Source organism: Strix uralensis, chromosome 13 (assembly GCF_047716275.1).
Source record: "Strix uralensis isolate ZFMK-TIS-50842 chromosome 13, bStrUra1, whole genome shotgun sequence".
NCBI classification, from domain to species: Eukaryota; Metazoa; Chordata; class Aves; order Strigiformes; family Strigidae; genus Strix; species Strix uralensis.
In genome coordinates, this window is record NC_133984.1 from 6,189,369 (window position 1) to 6,205,233 (window position 15,865).

The 15,865-nt window shown below is 37.0% G+C and overlaps 1 long non-coding RNA gene across 1 annotated transcript; it reads right to left on the reverse strand.

Annotated features, from left to right (window-relative positions):
• Nucleotides 1-1,335: 1,335 nt before the first annotated feature.
• LOC141949159 (uncharacterized) lies at nucleotides 1,336-14,874 on the reverse strand. The gene is made up of 3 exons (XR_012630674.1): nucleotides 14,805-14,874; nucleotides 12,869-13,148; nucleotides 1,336-1,472 (listed from the first exon to the last, which is right to left on the reverse strand). It is a non-coding gene; the product is annotated as an uncharacterized LOC141949159 (long non-coding RNA).
• Between the last annotated feature and the right edge of the window lie 991 nt (nucleotides 14,875-15,865).

Genomic DNA, 15,865 nt, shown 5'->3' on the forward strand with positions numbered 1-15,865 from the left:
TTTATGATTTCTCTTCTAAAGTATTCTCAGTGTTAAATGAAAATCCTGCAGTGACCTTTGCCTATGAAAAAAACAAACAACAAAAACCAAACAAAACCCACAAAAACACACAAAAACCCCACACTGCAGGAGCAACCATTAACCAAGCATGAATCCTGTAACTTTGTACATGTTTTCATTACTTCTAGAGTGGCAACCACCAGTATGGTTCCACACTAGTCTCACAGCAGAGGCCTCTTCTCAGGCTCTTTCTGAAACACAAAATAAAAACACAAATCAAATAAAAATTTAAGAGAGGCACATATAAAAGACTCCCATGTGGCTTATTACTATGAGCTAACTTAATGGTCACCATTATGTTACCAGTGGTCTTTAATTACCATTTTATGTTTGTAAAATATGCTTTATTCCAAAGGATACCAAAGCATTATCTGTATCGGTATCACTTCAGGCAGGAAACACAGCAGATATTAATAAAAACCGTTTAAACCAGTAAATGCTCCACATTGCATAAAGCAAGGAATAAATGTAGTTGAACATGAAGTTGTGATAAAATGATGAAATGGGACCTCTGCAAGCTTATATGTATGCTTTATTCTCTGTAAGAGCATATGTACACGCAGTCTTTATTCCAACTTCAGGTAATATGCAAGATACACTTAATGAGCAATTGTTCATACATTACTAATATCTCTTATATGTGTAAACTAGACACTTAAGCTGAATAATACAGATGAAAGCTACTTTAATCAAAATGCCTTACTTTAAGCTAATATGAATAATGAAGCATTTTTACTTTTCATTGTAAGTTGTGTTAAAATCTAGGGTTAAAGCCAGTTTTTCCTATGCAACTAGACGGAACAGTAATTGCCCTGAGGCAAATTCCTATGCTAAACTTGTGATTATGTTATCTTTATAGCTGCACTGCAATAGGCTTTCTCTGCTTAGTCCTGTCGCTTTTGATAAAGATTATTTTTCCTCTTAATTTCCCTATGTTATGCTATACCATTGCATCTACCCACCTCACTTTCCTAAAAGCTCTTCATAGCAAACCTATCATTCTATTAGTAGCCATAATGAATTATTGCTAGGCAACCCAAGCAACATGCTTCTTGCTGCGTGTCACTGTTTCATAGTTCAGACATTTACTTCTATGCTTGGATGCCACAAAGCAGAGTTACTATTTCCTTGGCTATCCATGGCTAACACTAGCATAGCACTATGATCTAAGCACAGTACCTTGTTTATAACATTGTGATGTGACAGAGAGCAAATGGAATTATTATTCATTACAATTTTTACTAGTTTTAACTGCCTTGTTCACATACGGACAGTCTTCTCTCTCTACCCACATATCCGATGAACCCAAGATCTAGATCCTGGCCACTGGATCTGCACGTATATTTTAAATATCCTCTGTCCTGTCCCAAGAGTAGAGGTACCATTCAGATCCCTCATTCACAGTTCTGAATCTGTAGCAGGGATAAAAGATATATCTGATGGAATTATCAAGACAAATAAGCATTTCCTTCCACAGACTGTTAATAAATATTCCAGTTCTATTGAGTTGCAAGCACTTACCTGGCACACAGAGGTGGGTGTGCAATGCAGTCACAGCCAAAAGAAGAAATTCCAGTGCCTGAAGTGGAAGCATGGCTAGGGTAACAGGCTGTTGCTCTGAATACATCACAAATAGATAGCAAAGTAGTTTCTTTCTGTCAAAGAAACTACAAGCGCTGGATTTACATGGCACTTCAGATTCCTAATCTGAATAAAAAACCCGAAGATTCATTTGAAATGAGCGATAACCATTTGGAAAACCTTTACACTGAAATATCTTGAGAGATAATCTGTTCTCAGTTCTGTAAATAATATCAAAGCATTTTTTTTAAAAGGCTCCTTATGTAGAAACCTCAACTCAATATGCTGATTGTACCCTTACCTCTCCATGATTTGTTTGTTGTAAATTACATTGTTTGCTGGTGTTACTGTAGCTTCTAAACAAAGACAAATGAACAGAATGAGAATGAACAAGTAATGAACAAATCACTAGAAGAGTCAAACTGTGTGAGACCAAGATCAATCTAGAACATTATCCTGCTTCTTGTGGGGCCAATAGTAGATTCCTGTATTGGATTAGAGGATGTACAGGATAATTCACTAATTGCTACTTTATACCAAACAATGGTATCATCATTGTCTCTATATCCCTCTTAGGCATCTTTTTTCCAGATTTCCAAATTCTGGTTTAGGTAGTAATTTCTAAAGCCATTTTTCATTTTGGACTTTTCTGTTCCTTCTCTGTTTCAAGGATTCTCTCTCTACTGATCTGATTCCCCTTGGATCAGTCAACTCTCACACTATGCTGTTGTTTTGATGTTTAGAAATGAACCGCAACTTTACAAGATATGGGAGAAGTGTGTGTAGGGTTAGGAATGAGTAAATAAAACAGTATCAAGGAAAGTAGCTTTGACCCAAAAGGCAGCTGTATGGACAGAGGGGTGTCATATCACTCCTGGAAGTGGAATGAGGACAGACAAAACCATAAGCATCCACCAGGCTCTTTCCCCAGATGTATCATGAAGTCTTCCTGAGGATTCACAGGTTCTGCTTTATAAAGAGCTGAGAATGTTAAAGCTATTTTATTATATAGAAACCTTATTTTACAACTTATCATCTATGATGTTCCCATTAAGTAATGCAACAAGCTAATTATTCAAAGGAATAAAACTTCAGTATTTATTTCTCTCTACTGACCACCTGACCTACTTGCTACACGATACATCAGGTATCTTGCAAGTGTTGATTAAATTTAAAGCTTATTTTATGATGTATAAAACAGCCTTCTATTTGTCCAACATATTGCTTTATACCTCAAGCACTTAAATATTTATTGGACATATCTTGCAATTTTTCTCCTATGCTTAGAAACAAGTTTACTATGTTATCATCTATACTGCATTTTATTCAACAGCATATAAAATATATGAACTCTTTCTTGCTTTAGAGTTGTAACATCATTGTGACTTCTGGATGTTTTCATTCTTTATCAGGGTTTTGGGGGGTTTTTTGCCCTTTTTTTTTTTTTTTTTTTTAAATAACCTGTATTCTTCGCAGGAGTCATGAATTACTACCTGATAGCAGAAACTCTATATTCTGTAGCACAGGTATAGGGGTTCTCTTTTAAGAGCAATGCATTGTGAGCCTTCGCTTCACAGGCTGGGACTATTGTACATTTTTCTCAGTAGACAATGTAGCATGTTCCTTTTTGCTCTTCATTTGAACAGACAGGAAAGAAAGCAAAGTGTTTGATTACTGTCCAACAGACTGTTTTCTATTTCTGCCTCCCAATCACAAAATATCCTGTGGATCTGGCTTCAAGTAACATATGAATGCAAGAATCTAGAAACACATATTAAAATTTTACAATATGAGTTAAGCATAACATATTCTAAAAGCGATCTGATTTCTAAGAAAGAAACTAAGACTAGGTGGAAAGAATGGATAGAGCATCACAGAAATGGCTCAGATAAGGTACAGAACCAATGTACCACGCAAGAAAGGAAACTGAAAAATGGATAAAAAAAAACATTACAGAGTGTCTGAACAGTTGAGGAAAAGAGATTCTCCAAGCTTCCTAGGTTAGATGGTGGAGGAAAAGTGTGGGGGATGCTGACTTCAGAGATCACAGCACACTATTCTATACAGTCTTTTAAACTGGCAGATCAGTAATTTTTAAGCTTACAATGGCTTGAATGTATTGTTAGATTATGAAAACAAAGAACAAAGTTCTGCGGTGTAACAGGGAGGGTGGTTTTTTTACTTTTTTTCTTCCTTTTTAAAAAATCTGTTCAACTACTATCAACACTTCAGACAGAATACCTTCCTCAGAACTGAACAGTGATGAGGGGTGGAAATTTGATAAAATGGGATTTTGTTTGCTGATTCTGTTCCAAGTCTCAGGTACACTGAACACAGGACAAGTTAGCTAGTGCATCACTCTCTTTTTCTGATAAGTTAACCTAGCAGACCCTGAAAATCACCATCAACATCTCAGCAACAGAATGACAATACTAGAAATGGTGTTATGAAAAGGTAACATTACTTATTTTATTGGTAGAAATAATAAAAGAACAACTAAAAAACCTCAATTATTGAATTGGTGGCCAGTGAAGCTGAATGTAAAAAAGTGCTCATGAAATTATGGTGAGCTATTCATAAAATGTATTTGAGCTAAACAGAGAAAGTTTTTCAGAAAATGCCAAGCAGCATGTAACTCCCTGAAAACTGATGCTTTTGTAGACTTACTGGTGTGTGGACAATGAAGTCCAGGGAAAGAAAACACTGTTGCAATTAGCAATGAAGTGTGAATTTGAGATTACTAAATTAGTAATTACAAAAAGAGAGAATTATTTTTTAAAACTTCAAGTGACTAACTAAATGTTGCGTTTCCTAGTCTCCATATATTACTTACTACTCAGATCAGTGTTTTTGCCGTACAAAAATTGTATTGCTAATAAAATTCAATGTTGTGTAATGTGTAGATATACAGTAACCTTTACACAGGGTGGTTTTTCTCTTAAACAAAGGCAATAGAAGTGTCTCCCTACAAAGATGGGTTGAACAAATAACATGGAATTTGGGACAAATACATTTCATTAAACTGATTTGAAAAGATTGTGCCTTGCTATCTGCACAGGGTACCCTGGTGAATTTCCTTCTTGATGCAGAAAGGATAATTGCATTTGCAACCTGGAAAAGATACATCCATATTAGGAACTACTCTTTGTACTTGGAACTTGAGTTAATTCCCACAAGCACTGATAAGAGTTGGTCTCAGAAACCTCTGAGCATTGAGTGCAGAATGATCTAGTGATGTGTAAAAATGCATTGATTTACACTATATAACAAACTCCATTCAGAGAGGTTGAGATTTTGGTATTTTTAGTTAAAAAATGTCAGAGTGATTTCAAGTACATCAAGGATGTATTCCATAAATTCTCTCTTTTTTTTTTTTTTTTGAACATTTTTATAGGTCTTAAAGGCTCAAGTCTCCTTAATTTTAAAGACTACTTTTTTATAAGAATATGGTCTAGCTATATACTATTTTTCATAGAAGACTACAGAATCCTCTCTGCCACCTTCCTATTGAATTTAGTTTAAATGCAAAAAATACAGGGGGTCTTCAATTTAGTCTGCCAGATCAACAGCAGGAGACCAATACTATGATGGAAACATTTTAAAAATGATAAATAGCTCCAGCCACTACAAGACTGAAAATAAATAGTCACCCCCGGTGAACAAAATTATTTGAAGTGTGGTCCTCCATGATTAGTAGAGATCGTCTCCCATTGTGCTATAAATCTTTCAAAACGGATTGCCACCATTTATTCCTGTTCAGAACCTATTATCACTGTCACATTATATGATACTTTAAAAGAGTACCTACGGTAAAGATTGTCAAACAGAAGCCTGCAAATACTGACCAAAAATCAGAGAACAGAAGTGATTAATTATTATGCAAGACTAATATAAGGGGTTTGAAAATGAGCCAAGGATAATCATGTACTTTTCAAAAAGCAAGGTAAACATTAAAAAAACCCCTGAAACAAATAGTCTTTGACACACACAAAATAATTAGCAACTGTATCTAGATACTATATTAGTAAGTGGTGAAAAAAAAGCACTGTTGCTTCTAAAGTCATTGCAGCTTCCCTGCAAATCCTCATGGAAGAAGAATTCAGCAGTTACAACAAGACTGCAGCCTATTAATTCTATTTTAGACCATGTCCTCTAAGGAATCAAGTTTTTCTAAACAAGAACTCAAGAGAGTGCTCATCTAGACTCAAACAGTACTGTCCACAACACTGTCTGGAAAATAAAATTACTTCATCAGTAAAGACAGAAAGAGAATATTGAAAGAGAAATAAAAAAATCTCTCATATTAATTGGGCTAAAAACACCACTGGCAGAATGAAGTTTCTTTCATATAAGAAAGTCTCCTTCCTTAGTGTTTTGGGTTTGCATGACGAGGTTTTGGTAGTGGGGGGGGCTACAGGGGTGGCTTCTGTGAGAAGCTGACAGAAGCTTCCCCATGTCTGACAGACAGAGCCAATGCCAGGCAGCTCCAAGACGGACCCACCGCTGGCCAAGGCTGAGCCCATCAGTGATGGTGGTAGCGCCTCTGGGGAGAATAAATTGTGCCAGCGCAACTGCAGTGGAACAGAGGAGTGAGAATATGTGAGAGCAACTCTGCAGACACCCAGCTCAGTGAAGAAGGAGGGGGAGGAGGTGCTCCAGGTGCCAGAGCAGAGGTTCCCCTGCAGCCCGTAGTGCAGCCCATGGTGAGGCAGCTGTGCCCTGCACCCCACACACCAGAGCAGGGGGATGTGACCCTGTGGAAGCCCACACTGGAGCAGGCTCCTGGCAGGATCTGTGACCCCGTGGAGAGAGGAGCCCAGGCTGGAGCAGGTTTGCTGGCAGGACTGGTGACCCCGTGGGGGACCCACGCTGGAGCAGCCTGTGCCTGAAGGACAGCACCCATGGAAGGGACCCACACTGGAGCAGTCTGTTGCTGGATGGACTGTACCCCGTGGGAGGGACCCACGCTGGAGCAGTTTGGGAAGATCTGCAGCCTGTGGGAACGACTCACATTGGAGAAGTCTGCGGAGGACTGTCTCCTGTGGGATGGACCCAAGGCTGGAGCAGGGGAAGAGTGTGAGGAGTCCTCCCCCTGAGGAGGAAGGAGCGGCAGAGACAGTGGGTCTGACCACAACTGCCATCCCCTGCCCCCCTGTGCTGCTGCAGGGGAGGAAGGAGAGAAATCGGGAGTAAAGTTAGTCCCAGGAAGAAGGGAGGGATGGGGGGAAGGTGTTTTAAGATTTAGGTTTTATTTCTCATTATCCAACTCTGATTTAATTGGTAATAAATTAAATTAATTTTCCCCAACTCGAGTCTGTTTTGCCTGTGTCAGTAATTGGTGAATGATCTCTCCCTGTCCTTATCTTGACCCAAGAGCCTTTTGTTATATTTTCTCTCCCCTCTCCATCTGAGGAGGGGAGTTATAGAGCAGCTTTGGTGGGCACCTGGTGTCCAGCCAGGGTCAACCCACCATACTTAGTTTTTCTCTTAGTTTGATTATTTATACAAACATCTGACATATCCAGGTTTTGACAGAAAGTTTCATAACAAATGGCCATTGTTGAAATACCAAAATGCATATGGAAAAATACTTCAAAAGTATTACACCTTTTGTATGAGAACCCAAATGACCTTTGAAATGTTAGAGAAACAGGTGTGTCTCATAAGCCTAAGAAACATTCTCAGGTAGTATTCCATTAAGCTGCTTATTCTATGTAAGAACTTTACGTATCCATAAAACTCCTGTAACAAAGAATTTTGAACGTATGTTGCTTTAGTTCATGATGTCACTGGAAGATGGCAGTCTCCTTTTTCAGGACTTAAAGTATTCTGCACAAGAATGTAGCCAAAACATTTCTGACTTTTGTATTTGGTTGTTTTGGTTTCTTTTAAATGTGAGTGTCATCCCTTTTATTCTTTAGCACGTGATCAGTCTAGGTTTACTCTATTCTGCATTACAGATGTAACTACTTCAGGACTGCAAAAAAGCTGCTGATGTTTTCTAGTCAGGTACAGTTATGCAAATAAAAACATTGTATTATTAAGCATTTTAGAACTCAAGACAATGAAGTTGTAACTCAGCAAAGCAACATGACTAGTCACACTTTTGCTGACACAATGGAGTCCCTGCACAAACCCATTTGCTATTGCAGTGTTCCCCCTCCATGAGCACAGCAGCGATACTGCTTGTGGGAAACACTGCAATGTATTTTCTCACTCTACAGTTTACAAAGTGATAAATTCATAGTAATTGTGATGGTATCATTTGGAGTTTGAAGTGTTAACTTTTTCCATGTTGATTTTTCTTATTTTAAACTCCATTTCCAGTCTACAAACAAATGCAAACACTGCCTTGGAAGTCTGTCAATATTTTAGAGTAACTGTATAAGGAACTGTTTGATATCTCAGAAATCCTAAGCCTTCCCTCTATATAAGAACCTTCTACTCAACAGAGGATCAACATATCTAAGTATTCCTTAAATACCTATCCAGTTCTTCAGCAAGGCTGTTATTCTATTTGCATCTGTACAGTGTATTTCTTAATTTATAAATGTGAACATGTCACAAGCTCAAACTTTGCTTGAAAAGAAAGCTTGGAGACAAAGCAATCACTATCGTAATCATACCATACCCTTCTTATTACTAGACCTTTGTAGTTTTAATGGTCCCAAAAGACTTCCCTACAATTGCTCAAATAAATAAATAAATATACTGGCAAAACAATAAAAAAAACAGAGACCATTAGTTACACATTATATGTAGGACTCTCCCTAAAGCTCTTGAGTCCTGTGAAGTATTAAATTCTGAACTAGAATTTGACAGCAAAGAGTTGCTATTACATAGTGCAATTTTATAACAAGCGAACAGTTTAACTGACCAATAGAAGTAATGCAAATGTTAAGTATCTCCCTTCCAAAACAACTAATTGGACTACCAAAGAGAAAAACAATTCCCTCCAGACAACCCACCACTGCCACATGCACATGCATAATTCTTACCATTATAGCTCCTCCTAACATCATATTCAGCATTTTCACCTGAAGAGCCAAAGTTGAGGTACAAATTGCAAGTTCTTCCAGCATTCTTCCTATAAAAACTTACAAAAACAGGAATCTGGAAGCCTAATTGTGTAGAGTACTCCCCACAATCAGGTTCTATCCTAAAAATCCTCTCAGCCACTCTTGGAAATCTGAATTAAAATGTAGCTTCATTATCTGAGATATGATTGGTCTGTGATCTAGCCCAAACAGCTCATCTCGATAATCTCTATACTCCCACAGTCGATTCTCTTTGGTTATACTGCTGCTTTGTCTGGTTCCTGACAAACACAACAAAACTGCATGAACGGGAAACAGAATCAGGTTTTTTTGTGTAAATACATGCTCTAGACATCTATCATTTTCAACCAGGCTGTGAAAAGCCAAAACCAATGATTCATTTGAGTATCAAATATAAACACTCAGAACTCAGGAACAAACTGGCCTCTGTCTTCTTGACAGGATAAAATCATATGCATTTAATTATATTGCAAATAGGAAAAAGAGAACTGATCTGTTTGTCATGGATGCCTTCCAAAAATTTTGTGTTGGGTTTCAGCAGAGTAAGTATTTGAAAACATTAAGGTATTTGTTATCTTGTAGTGAAGACACTTTCTTCCCCTATTCAGACAGTATGAAAACTGAACTGTTAATACCTGTAAACTGAATGACCATTTTCTTTTATGTGTCTTAAATTCACTAGTCTGGATTGCATTCATGTGAAAAAAAGATTTTAAAAAACAAAAGTATTTCTTAGACAAAACTACACTGCCTTCCTGACTTTCGAGGGAAATTGGTCATGTATGAAGAAAATACTGACATATTTATCACAGGTTGAATCACATTCAACTCAAATATGCATTTATAATTAAAAAGAACACATAGAAGTTTACAAACAGGGAATAATATATTCTACTTTTTCTTCTGATCATCTTTAACATGTTTTATATCATCAGTTTCCTGATTATTTGGGTCATTTAAAGAGCAAAGTTTGCTTATATATTCTACAATATAAACAAGGTTCACAGCAGAAGTTGATATTGAACATGAAAGATGTGTAAGAAATGTAGTAGTGGAAAATATAACATGCTTCAATGACACAATCAGGAACTGAATTTGAATTTTGGTCAAGTAACTTCATTATACCCTTTTCTTCAGGAGCCTCTCCAAGTCACTTTTTAAAAACTTAAAATTTTATTTTATGCACCTTTATATACATATATATATTAGATTACACAGAAAAAGATATCATATATTTTTATCATTTTTTAAAATGTATTTTAATTTTTCAGTTGTTTTATTGTCTTCCACTTATAATTTATTCTGCAAATAAACTGAGACAGAAACACTACTGCCCATAACTGCTTACTCACACTTCCTCAAATCCCTGTCAGCTGTTAGCTCTATCCACTACACTTTATGTATTACACTATGCTACCACTTTAACTGTTCACCTATGGGTGCCTTTACCTTTGTCTATTCAATGACTCAGCTTTCAAAGGTGGGGAAAAAAAAATCAGCAACTAAGCCCTACTTGCACACAGTAACCACTGACTTGATGTCTCACATCAATACAACTGGTCATACGTTGCTCTCCATCTCTCTTAGAACCATATTTCCAATCTGCAATTTGCTTTGCCTGTCTAGTCTGAAGACAATCAGGAAAATAATGTGTTTGTTACCATGTATTTGGAAAGCAGTTAGCACAGCACTGGATTACAATCACAAATCCACTGTTCCTTTTGTTCCTTACCTGGGTAACTGGTTGGACATCAGTTAAAAAATGATTTTAATCTGCATCATAAATCTATCTGCTATAATGTTATTGTTTAATACAGGTATAGCATTTTTTAATAATATAATGAAAATAAGATACAGTTTTTACTAATACTTTCCTGGAATATACTTTTTCACTATGGAAACAACATTCAGATACATACTGATCCCGTAGCATGAACTTTCATCCCAAGGAAAGCAGAGGGCATGCTGAGACACTCACAAAGATTATGCCTTGACCTGCTGTGATTTTGGTCACATAACTATACAGATCCAGGATCAGGACAAACTGAATAACTGCTTCCTCCCACCTTGCACACTCAAATCTTCTTAAATGAGATGGAATTAAGACACAGTCAAAGACACACTCAGATGTGAGAGCATAAAGAACGGATCATAATTTAGATATAGCCCAAAGAGAGATTCCAAAGGGACTCAGAAATGTAGTAAATCTCTATTTTTATGTCCTCAAAACAATTGTAACTTACTATTTTCCCTTTGTGTATTTATAAAATATACTGTAACTGCCAATTTAAATTAATGGGACAAAGTGAAGACATACATGCAGACACCTTAATGAAATTAATTTAAATCTACAGTGTGGATGGTGCTGAATAGCACAGCTCAAAAAACTGAAGACAACTTTAATTTTTATCCTACTTCATTTTTTTTTCCCCACCAGCTCTTTTACCTTGAAACAAGAACTGAAACACACATCAAGTCGCAGCAAAGTGACACAGTGAAATTTCTCAACAGCAATTGAACTTAATCCTAATACTAAACCTTAATACTGTATAGTATTATTATATTTCTAATGTGTATATACATATATGTAAAAACACAAGTATAGTATCTCAGTTGATAATTGTTATTGCCTTACCCATAGTGTAGTGCCAACTCAGTACTTTAGAAATAAAACTATTCAACTAAGTTAGACCTTAATTAAAAAATTGTCTTGTGCTGTTTTCTACATCAAAATATTTTTGTACTGTTGCTTGACATAATATCTATGCCCATCTCGTTTATACACATACACACATAAAGAAGGTATTGATTAAAAAAACTCCACTCTATCTTCTGTTAGTTAAAATTAAAACATAATTTCTGGAAGCTCTGCTCACTAGAACTGGCAGATGCTCCATGGAAAATTGCCATTAACGTTAACACATAATGAAGAATCAACCTGCTGGGGCACCTGGGATAAATTTAGTTTTTTCAATGCATTATTATTCCACTTGAGTGAGATAATAGATTATAATTTTAGAGAAAGTGACATATGGAACATTTATGAGACTTTGCAAAAATCATTTGAAACCCTTTACTTAAAACATTTATCACACACTCTTGGTAGGGGAGGGGAAGGACTTTGACAGGGAGTTTTTGGTGGGCCAATTTTCTTAACGGAAGATTGAAAGACTTTTATCTCAAAGCAACTTCAGCTATAAAGTCAAAATTCAGTTTCCAGCTCATGCCTGGCAAAAACTATTAGACTTCAGGAGCTACTCGTGTTCTTCAATTTCAGTCCATTCTCACATTGCTAGTTTAATCACCTATTTCAGAATCTCTCTCCAAATCTCATAACGCAAAGGAGGGCACAAATGCAGCTCTTGCGATCCCTGAAAACCCTGAAAAAGAGGCAGCCACCAGCTGAAGCCAGACAACTGAATGTTATGGATAATGAAGGGAACTGCCACCTCTGTCTCAGAGAGGCCCATATCCGGAGGAACCTAGTTTTGACTCACTAAAAATATGTGAGGATTTTTTAATATTAGAAGATTACAATTTCTCCACATACAGTATCTCCACATCCACAACATCCCTGTAAAGAGTTTCTAATTTCCTAGCTGCTCTGCTTCAGCCACTGTCTCCTCCAGAGAATGAACTTCTATTAGTGCCTGTACCACACACACCCTCTGGGCAGATAATTACACGTTGTTGCAACAGACTGAGAAACCCCCTCTGCTGCTGGATGTCTTCCAGCACCCTAAACCTCAATGTGTTACTTTTTGAAAGGGTACACTAGTTTACTTTCTCCTTTGATTAAGTGTGTAAGATTATGTTCCTATTACTGTTCTCTACTCTTATTAACCTAGTTAGCAATAGGTGCGATCACCACAAAAGTGTGTTTAAGAAAAACTATAAAGCAAGGTGACCCAAGGTCTCTGCATTTTCACCTGTGCTGATTCCTGACACAAACTCCCGTACACTTTGTCTCTGCTCTCCTTCAGGATTAGACTCAAAGCAATGTCCAAAGTTGCCATTATCCTACTTCTTAAGTATTTATTTTTTAAAAGATCTTTCTCCTTCCAATGCAAAGTCTTCCTCCTGTAGTAGTCACATAATGTCTTATCACTGACGGGTCATATATATATATATAGATAAACACATATATATAAAAATAAAAATAAGATTACCTTTTATGATGTGCAGTGATCAGCATAGACTTGTGTTCAGAGAGAGAGTCAGATGGTCTCCTGCAGGGGAACCTCTGTAGGAAGGAGTGGCCCTGAGGCCAAACAGTCAGTATTCAGTGTCGTATCTTTGCTTTAGCTCCAGTCTGAACCACGGCCCAACTTGATTTCTGCTTTCATCAAAGACAACTCCTCCTGTCTTGCTTCCTGCCTGGCCAATTCTGAATCCCAGTTCTTGCTTCTGCCTCCAGGTACAGCAGCCCAAATTCTTGCTCATGTTATCCTTAAATGAACAGATAGAACAGCTCAAGAAATATCTGCAGAAAAAACAAGTCTGTAACAGAATAGTTCAACTGCATGACCACATCACCCTTATTGCAAAATGGAAGGTATTTTAATATAATCCAACTTTTAGATGTTGCAGTTACAATTTCCAAAATTTGTTTTCCACCTCATTTGTAAGTAGTTATGTGAAGGTGTTCAAACCCATTAGGACACAATACCTATTTCTAGAGCAAGGAATCTTCCTATATCACAGGTTTTTCATTATTTCTTAATGAATTAGTTATAAAATGTCAAAACAAGAACAGAGTCCCATCCTACCATGGCAAATAAAATATTAAAGTAGAAAAGAACTAATTATTTCACAAGCCAAACTGTTTCTACAGCCCTCCTGGAAATTCACCCACATCCAATAAATTTTAAAATTTCTGAAAAGTTTATAAAACGTAAAAGGCTTGGCCTTACCTAAAGAAGGATGTAAACCCAAATGGACTCCCCTGTCACCAACAAAAGTAGGCAGCTTTTAGATAAAGTTTGCAGAGTTTGCTGGGAAGGAAAGAGGATGCTATGTCCCAAATAAATTCAGTCTCCCCTGTCCATGCTCACTGTTATACAGAATATCCACAATGATAGAACTGCATCTATACTAATATATTGGTTGAAAGTAGTAGAGCACTTTTCAAGAAAATCCTTGACTGTTCTGACTCCCCATATGTTAGGTCAGGTCACACGGTGAGTTTGGTGCATGTAAGCTGCCATCCAAAGGAAGCTGAACTGAACCCTTCCATTCATGGGCTCTGCCGGAATATACAGATCCACACCGGTAACTGGTCTGTCACAGCTTTGAACCACACGAATGACGAGGCTGTTGCGCCCAGGGAACAAAGTGAAACCCCAAACTGCACTTAGAGTTGCCACAGACGTCTCAGCACCTGCTGAGTCTACCTGATGATCTGACCTTTTAGTGCCACGTTACCAGTTGTGAGGGTATGGCTAATACTGTAACAAAGACCAAGAATGCCCTAATCTATTGGAGGGAGAAATTACTGTTCCAAATACCAATTACAGTTATTTTGAAAAATATTGGAAAAAAACAAGCTATTAATTTCCAAGGACACAGAACTTCATATACCGACTGCTGCAAATCTTTTTCTCATCCTTCTTCCTGCTTCAGAAGGAAGTTCTGACCAAATCTTTGTTTGCTCTGAGATGAGGAAGTTGTGGCCGTGCAGTTATCTGCATAATGGTTCCAGGTACAACTAGTCTGACCTATTGCAATCTATTCAGAGTTTTTCCATTTTCAAATTTCTTACTTGTTACTTATAATGGGCGATTGAGCTATTCCAAATTTGGCTGTGGTACAAAAAAGCTTTCAGACATAGTGGGAGAAAGACTTAAAAGGAAACTGTAAACCACACTTTTAATTCTTTAATTGCTAACCTATATTTTTAGACTTTGGTATTTATTTGTAAAAGGTACAGTCTATATAATAATTTGTAAAAAACACACAGAGCACAGTAAACCTTTGAAGGAAAAAACCCTTTGCTAATGAAATAACAGTGAGACTGAAAAGTACAAGCAGGCAATGAAATCTCCATGAGTTCACTGCATGAGCAAGCGAAAACCAAGCACAGAGGGTTATGTTCCTGGCTCTTACCTTTCTGGCTTTGTATCCTTATTCACCTTAAGGTGCAAATGTACATCTGCTGGTATTTACTTACGTTACTAAGACACTAAAAGACAGAAAAACAAGTTAAGTATTCTAAATACCTGATGGACTTACAGGCTTTAAAGTTACAGAAGTGGTGATAAAAAAAAATTCTCTGGAAAATAGTCTTACTAAAATAAGGTATGATTAAGTATGTATAACACTTCTTATATCTAATTAAAAGGTGAATATGGAAGGAAAATACAATAGCAACATTTCAGTTTAAGTCTATACTTAATTGAATTCCTTGAAAGTATTTGAATGTGTATTTTCTTAATAAAAGAAGAAATGCTCCAACATATCTAATTTTTCTTAGTTCTCACATAAAAAAATGCCAAGAATAAGTTGGAGATTTGCATGCAGGCTGGTAATGCCCCAGTTTGAGGTATGCCTCCTCCCATTTCACTGAAGCAAAAATGTCTCTATGATCCACTTAGGCATTCAGAAATTGGGGGGGGGTGTGAGTAAATAAATAGTATCATTTAAGCTAAAAGTAACTTTCCATATCAAAGAAGAAAAATGGAATCCCAGTCTATCAGACATATATTTGCATATCAAACTGTGGGTTCCTGTGTTTTGTGCATACTACAACATCTCAAAAACTCTGACTTCACATTCTGAACAGCAGGGTGATCCTTATGTACACTCTGTGAATTAGTCTAGTCATTTGCTAGGACAGAAGTTGACCCTTTGGAAAGATTATGCCAGAAGATCTGTGATAAAACCACGAAGATCACCACAGCTAGCTATTTCCCATACACAGGTAAGATGAATCTGTACAGAATCTAAGCTGGTGCTACAAGACTGGGGAGCACTGCAGTCTACAGCTCCTTCAGCTAATCACACGAAATAAAACAAGTCAGAGCTGCTTCTTCCTCTGTTTTTTTAATGGAGAAGGGTAAAGATTGTTTTGCTTTGCCTTTTAATAAAGCAGAGCTTTATAAACAAAAAATCCTGATTGGTCTTCATATATCACACCATGTAGGAAGATCAGGTTAAAAAAAGCCACA